We start from the raw sequence: 6,204 nt of genomic DNA, 5'->3' as shown, positions 1-6,204 counted from the left end.
AGGACTGATAACCAGAATATACAGGGAACTTAAAAAACTAAATTCTCCCAAAACTAATGAACCAATAAAGAAATGGGCACGTGAACTAAACAGAACTTTCTCAAAAGAAGAAATTCAAATGGCCAGAAAACACATGAAAAAATGCTCACCATCTCTAGCAATAAAGGAAATGCAAATTAAAACCACACTAAGATTCCACCTCACCCCTGTTAGAATAGCCATCATCAGCAACACCACCAACAACAGGTGTTGGCGAGGATGCGGGGAAAAAGGAACCCTTTTACACTGTTGGTGGGAATGTAGACTAGTACAACCACTCTGGAAAAAAATTTGGAGGCTACTTAAAAAGATGGACATCGATCTACCATTTGATCCAGCAATACCACTCTTGGGGATATACCCAAAAGACTGTTACTCCAGAGGCACCTGCACATCCATGTTTATTGCGGCACTATTCACAATAGCCAAGTTATGGAAACAGCCAAGATGTCCCAGCACTGACGAATGGATTAAGAAAATGTGGTATCTATACACAATGGAATTTTATGCAGCCATGAAGAAGAACGAAATGTTATCATTCGCTGGTAAATGGATGGAATTGGAGAACATCATTCTGAGTGAGGTTAGCCTGGCTCAAAAGACCAAAAATCGTATGTTCTCCCTCATATGTGGACATTAGATCAAGGGCAAACACAACAAGGGGATTGGACTATGAGCACATGATAAAAGCGAGAGCACACAAGGGAGGGGTGAGGATAGGTAAGACACCTAAAAAACTAGCTAGCATTTGTTGCCCTTAACGCAGAGAAACTAAAGCAGATACCTTAAAGCAACTGAGGCCAATAGGAAAAGGGGACCAGGAACTAGAGAAAAGGTTAGATCAAAAAGAATTAACCTAGAAGGTAACACCCACACACAGGAAATCAATGTGAGTCAATGCCCTGTATAGCTATCCTTATCTCAACCAGCAAAACCCCTTGTTCCTTCCTATTATTGCTTATACTCTCTCTACAACAAAATTAGAGATAAGGGCAAAATAGTTTCTGCTGGGTATTGAGGGGGGGAGCGGGAGGGGGTGGAGTGGGTGGTAAGGGAGGGGGTGGGGGCAGGCCTTGTATGCACATATGAATAATAAAAGAAAAATGAAAAAAAAATATATATATAAAAGTTTAGATAGGATTATAAAGACAAAGTTTTACTGTTTCCCATTCAATAGGTGAGGCACACTGTTTAATTTACTTAAATTTAATTAATGTGAGATATAGTATGTCACCAAATTTTTTAATGAAACTGCTTGAAGAGTATGCATATGCACTAAAATGTAGATTAAAATTTACTCCCACTTAAAAAACTCCTGCTCTCATGACTTGATGTTTAGAGTCTTACATTTTAAGTCTTATGTATAATCAGGTAATCATTTCATGTAAGTCTTATTTTTTTTAAGTCCTTAACATAGGAGACACAGTCTTGGGATCAATTTATAGAATTACTATCATTATGATCCCCCCCAATAGTGGGGATTAATTTTCTATAATGGATATAGTTTCCCTTCTTTCAATCATGCATGCTCATTTAGAAGATAATACAACTTAAAAATTTAAAAACCAAGTAAAGCTAAAAATCACATAGAACCTAATTGTCCCCCAGATAATCATAGAAGGTGATTATTCCTTCATACGTGTTTATATTAAATGATATCCCGCATAACTTTTTAAAACCACAAATAGTAAATTTAGCTCCCCATAAGTAATAAAGTTAACAACCTCATGTATAACCTTCCATACTTTTCTGAAATACAAACATAGTCTAGATATATACATGCCAAGGGGTGTGTGTGTGTGTGTGTGTGTGTGTGTGTGTGTGTGTGTAAAGGTAGGGAGCCATGTGCTTCATGATAACATCATCTTACTTTATATACTTCTCTACATTTACATTTTCGTCCTGTGCAGTAGATTGTGCAGCCCTAGTAGAAGTTCCAGTAGATTGTGAGGAAATATAGTGAGTTTGAATACAGCTCTGTGTGGAATTTTTAAACACTTTGTGCTTCAGATTCCTTCCCTGCAAACTCACTACTACCTATGTCTCATAAGATTGTTGTGTGGACAATGGAATTTTATACAGCCATGAAGAAGAATGAAATCCTATCATTCACAGGTAAGTGGATGGAACTGGAGAACATCATTCTGAGCAAGATTAGCCTGGCCCAAAAGACCAAAAATCATATGTTCTCCCTCATATGCGGACATTAGATCGAGGGTAAACACAACAAGGGGACAGGACTCTGATCACACAATAAAGTGAGAGCACACAAGGGTGGTATGAGGATAGGTGAGACACCCAAAAAACTAGATAGCATTTGTTGTCCTCAATGCAGAGAAACTAAAGCAGATACTTTAAAGCAACTAAGGCCAATAGGAGAAGGGGACCAGGAACTAGAGAAAAGGTTAGTTCGAGAAGAATTAATTTAGAAGGTAACACACATGTACAGGAAATCAATGTGAGTCAACTCCCTGTATAGCTATCCTTATCTCAACTAGCAAAAACCCTTGTTCCTTCCTATTATTGCTTATACTCTCTCTTCAACAAAATTAGAGATAAGGGCAAAATAGTTTCTGCCTGGTACTGAGGGGGATGGGGGGGGAAGGGGGGAAGTGGGAGGAAGGGGGGAGAAATGACCCAAACATTGTATGCACATATGAATAAAATAAAATAAAATAAAGACATTAGGATGTTCTCAGTAAGGGAAATTAGAACAGAATCTGGTAGGTAAAATACACACATGATTATCTTTATTGCAGCCTTGTTTGCACTCATATGCACAGAGACGAAGACAGAGCCCTTCAGTAGGCAAATGGGTCAATATATTATGGCATACCCATATCATATGCTACCAGCAACCATTAAAGGAAACCAGTTTGGATCTTATTAATCCCTTCCTTTGAGCTCGTCCCCCATTTATCCACACAACAATCTTTTTTTTTCTCTTATTCTTATTCCCATAACTGACCATTTCCTTTTATAAAATTTTTATTGAAACATAACATTTCCTTTTTACTTACATTTAATTCTTTTCCATACAAATTTTTTAATTATTTGAATTTTTTTCTTTATAGTTTCCAAGTTATATTTTGGTTAATCAAGTTGAGGGATGTTTGTGTATAAATAAACCTAGTGTTTCTTTTTTTCTCTTCTTTAGTTAACCTGGAACTTATTTTGTTATACTTTTTGTTCCAGATTAATAGGTTGTTGGATCAGCACCATTTTAAAAATAACCCATCTTTTCTCTTTTAACTGAAATGCCATTTAGTTATATATCAAACACCCAAATGTACTGAGATCTATTTCTGAGATCTCTATTCTGTTCCTCTGACTTTTTTCTAAGCCAAAACCAAAGTCAAGAAAGAGGTCATGCTATGCTTCAAGGTGGTGAAACAAATCACTCCTCACCAGTTTTCTTTTTTACATTATTCTACATGTCTTTTAAAGTAACTTCATCCAGTTCTTCTCAGGCTCTGTTCAAATTTAAATTAGAATTGTATTATAGTTACTTATTTTGGGGAGAATTCATGTTCTTATAATATTAAATTTATCTAAAAACATGATTTAATGTCTTATATAACATCTCATTTTTTAATGTATATAACATTTTATTTTTTTCCAGATAATCCTTTAAATTTATTTTTCGTTTGCAGTTTGTTGCTAGTACAGAAGAAAGTAATTTTTTTTTTTATCTGCTCACCTTTGGTCAATCTCAACTTTAGTGTTCCAACCATTCTAAACCTCATTCCTAGCAGACACCCTTGTTTCCTACTTCATTATAAAGGAAAATAACTGTGAAAATTAAATTTATTTTTATTTTTAAGAGTTACCAAAAAAGGAAAATTTAGGTTATTAGCTCTCTAGACTCCAGTCTGTATAATCACTTTTTTCATGCCCATTCTTAATGCCTTCCCCTTCTAATCTTAGAAGATGAAATTTGTTTCCTTCTGTTCAAATCTGGTCTCTGCTGACCCCCCGCCCTTTTGACATCCTCCAGGACTGTGCCCTTCTGTTCCAATCTGCTAATTAAATCATGCCCCCTTCCCTCCTACATTTTCCACCTTCTTTATTTATTTTCCTCAGTCTGTACTCTGTGCTCTGTTAAATTCCTCGTTGTTGTGGAGAGGCATCTTTAACAACATGGACAGAGTCTAAGCCATCCAGTCACTTTCGACTTTCAGAAATATGTCATTCTGATTGTTAGTTCTTCTCCTTCCTTGCCTCAACTTGGCTCTATCAGTTTACAGTGAGAAAGAAGGTCAAAGAACTGACTCCCAGAAACCCCCTTGCTCTCTCTCTGGTTCTTCTGCATTTGGGACAAAAGACATGGACAAAAGAGAAGAAAGTGTCTCCTTCCTTGACCAGGGAAAGCTACCATCCTCTATATTGGCTGTCCCTGCTGTGATTAACATTGAATGGCCATCAATGTACTCTGAGAAGAACATATGCAAATGTTGGCTTCTCTTCTAGCTCATGGAAGTAAGCCTCAGAAAAGTGGTGGGAATAATTCCTTCCTCCATATTTTCCTTAAGTGAGAGATCTGTCTGTATGATAGCTCTTCATATCACAGGCAGCCCACCAAATAGCCTGGAGTAGATCCCATATCCTACACAAATAGCTACAGTATTCTGAGATTTCTCCCTAAGAGTGGAGTGTATGTCTACTCCTTGAATCTGGACTCAGCCATAAAATTTCCTTTGGCCAGCAGAAAATAGTAAGATGTGACTTTTAGGGTTTGTGTGCACAATGTAAGTTAAACTTCTATCATAAAACAAAACCCAGTCTTATGCTGTAAACAAGACTCATTCCTAAGACAATGAAATTTAATAATGATAAAATAAAAATATGAGCAAATATGAACAGATTTTGGTGTCAGTGAATATAGAATTCAAATCCAAAAGCAGTTTGTAAGACTTTTTTAAAGGTAAACCTTTTTTGTGTTTAATGCTAAGCAACACTATAAAGTTCAATGCTGCTTTCCTTTTTCTAGTTCAAGTTCCTTAGTCTCACAGCAATCCTACTCAATGTGGTTCGTGCTTTCTTTTTTTTTTTTTTTTTTCTATTGATGTATTCCACCAATTCAATCTAGGCTGCCACAAAGACAGACAGAAAGCACAGGGATTATTTTCTTTCGCGTCCTAGTGCAAATCAAAACAACAATGGCAAATTGTTCAAGTATTAGTGTGGTTCTTGTCTTTCTATTTTCTTTTCTAACTGCTCTGGGAGCCTAGACATATGTAGGTGGAATAGGAACTAGGAGAGAAATTGCACTCATAGTAGTTTATAGACATCTAAGATTTCACCAGTTAAGTGGCCCCTGGTCCAAAGAAGCTCAGAAGAGTGGCCCCTGAAGTTATGGATGTCAAGGAGGTAGGAAGAAGGACTGTTGACTGACATAATCAAAGGGTGAGTAGCAAAAGTTTGTGGTAGAAAGCAAAACCAACTCAGGTACCCTAGAGAGAGCCAAACTGACCCAGGCACCCTGTGCTCAATAACTAATGGAGAGCAAAGCTTACATGAATTCAACTTCACTTACCAAGCAAGTTATATGTACCAAGCCTGTCCTTACTCAGAGAGATATTTAAATGCATAAATGAAATTAAATCCTCCCTCAAAATCACTGCTTCTCGTCGCATATAAAATAAGAGTAGAACTCTTAATATAGCCTCAGGTCCCACGAATTTTCCTCCTAGCCTACATTAATGTCACCCTGTGACACCCACTCTCACAGACCCTGAAATGTGCTGACTTCCCCTCTGGCTGCAGAACCCTTCCTACCTTTCCTGGTGTTCATTTGCCTAATTCCTACTTAGTCTTAGACTTTCATCCTCGCTGTAAACATCACCTCCAGGCCTTCCCTCCCAACTACCTGCTTGCCTACCATTTACATTATACCTCAATTAAATCTTTGTTCCTTTCTCTTTCATATCAATTTTTATCATTATGTTTTAATGTTTACTCTTTTGAAGGATTTATTTCCCCATGAGACTACAAGCTTCATGAAGGTAGGAATCATTTTGTTGAGTACTTTCAAAAATGCCTGGCATGTAGAAATCAGGAAAAATTTATGAAAAAAAATAAATTTAATCCTCATAACTATTTTGCAAAATGATATTTTTGTTCCCTCTTTTCAAGTATGGAAAATGAGGCTCAGACATACTTAGC

The 6,204-nt window shown here is 36.8% G+C and overlaps 1 pseudogene; it reads right to left on the bottom strand.

The window, feature by feature from the left end:
• Positions 1-5,102: 5,102 nt before the first annotated feature.
• Positions 5,103-5,224, bottom strand: LOC141422913 (small nucleolar RNA SNORA31; annotated as a pseudogene).
• Positions 5,225-6,204: the final 980 nt, after the last annotated feature.

The sequence above is a fragment of the Castor canadensis genome, chromosome 4, assembly GCF_047511655.1.
Source record: "Castor canadensis chromosome 4, mCasCan1.hap1v2, whole genome shotgun sequence".
NCBI lineage: Eukaryota > Metazoa > Chordata > Mammalia > Rodentia > Castoridae > Castor > Castor canadensis.
The sequence above is the reverse complement of the archived record's forward strand: the minus strand, read 5'-3'. Positions and strand labels throughout refer to the sequence as shown.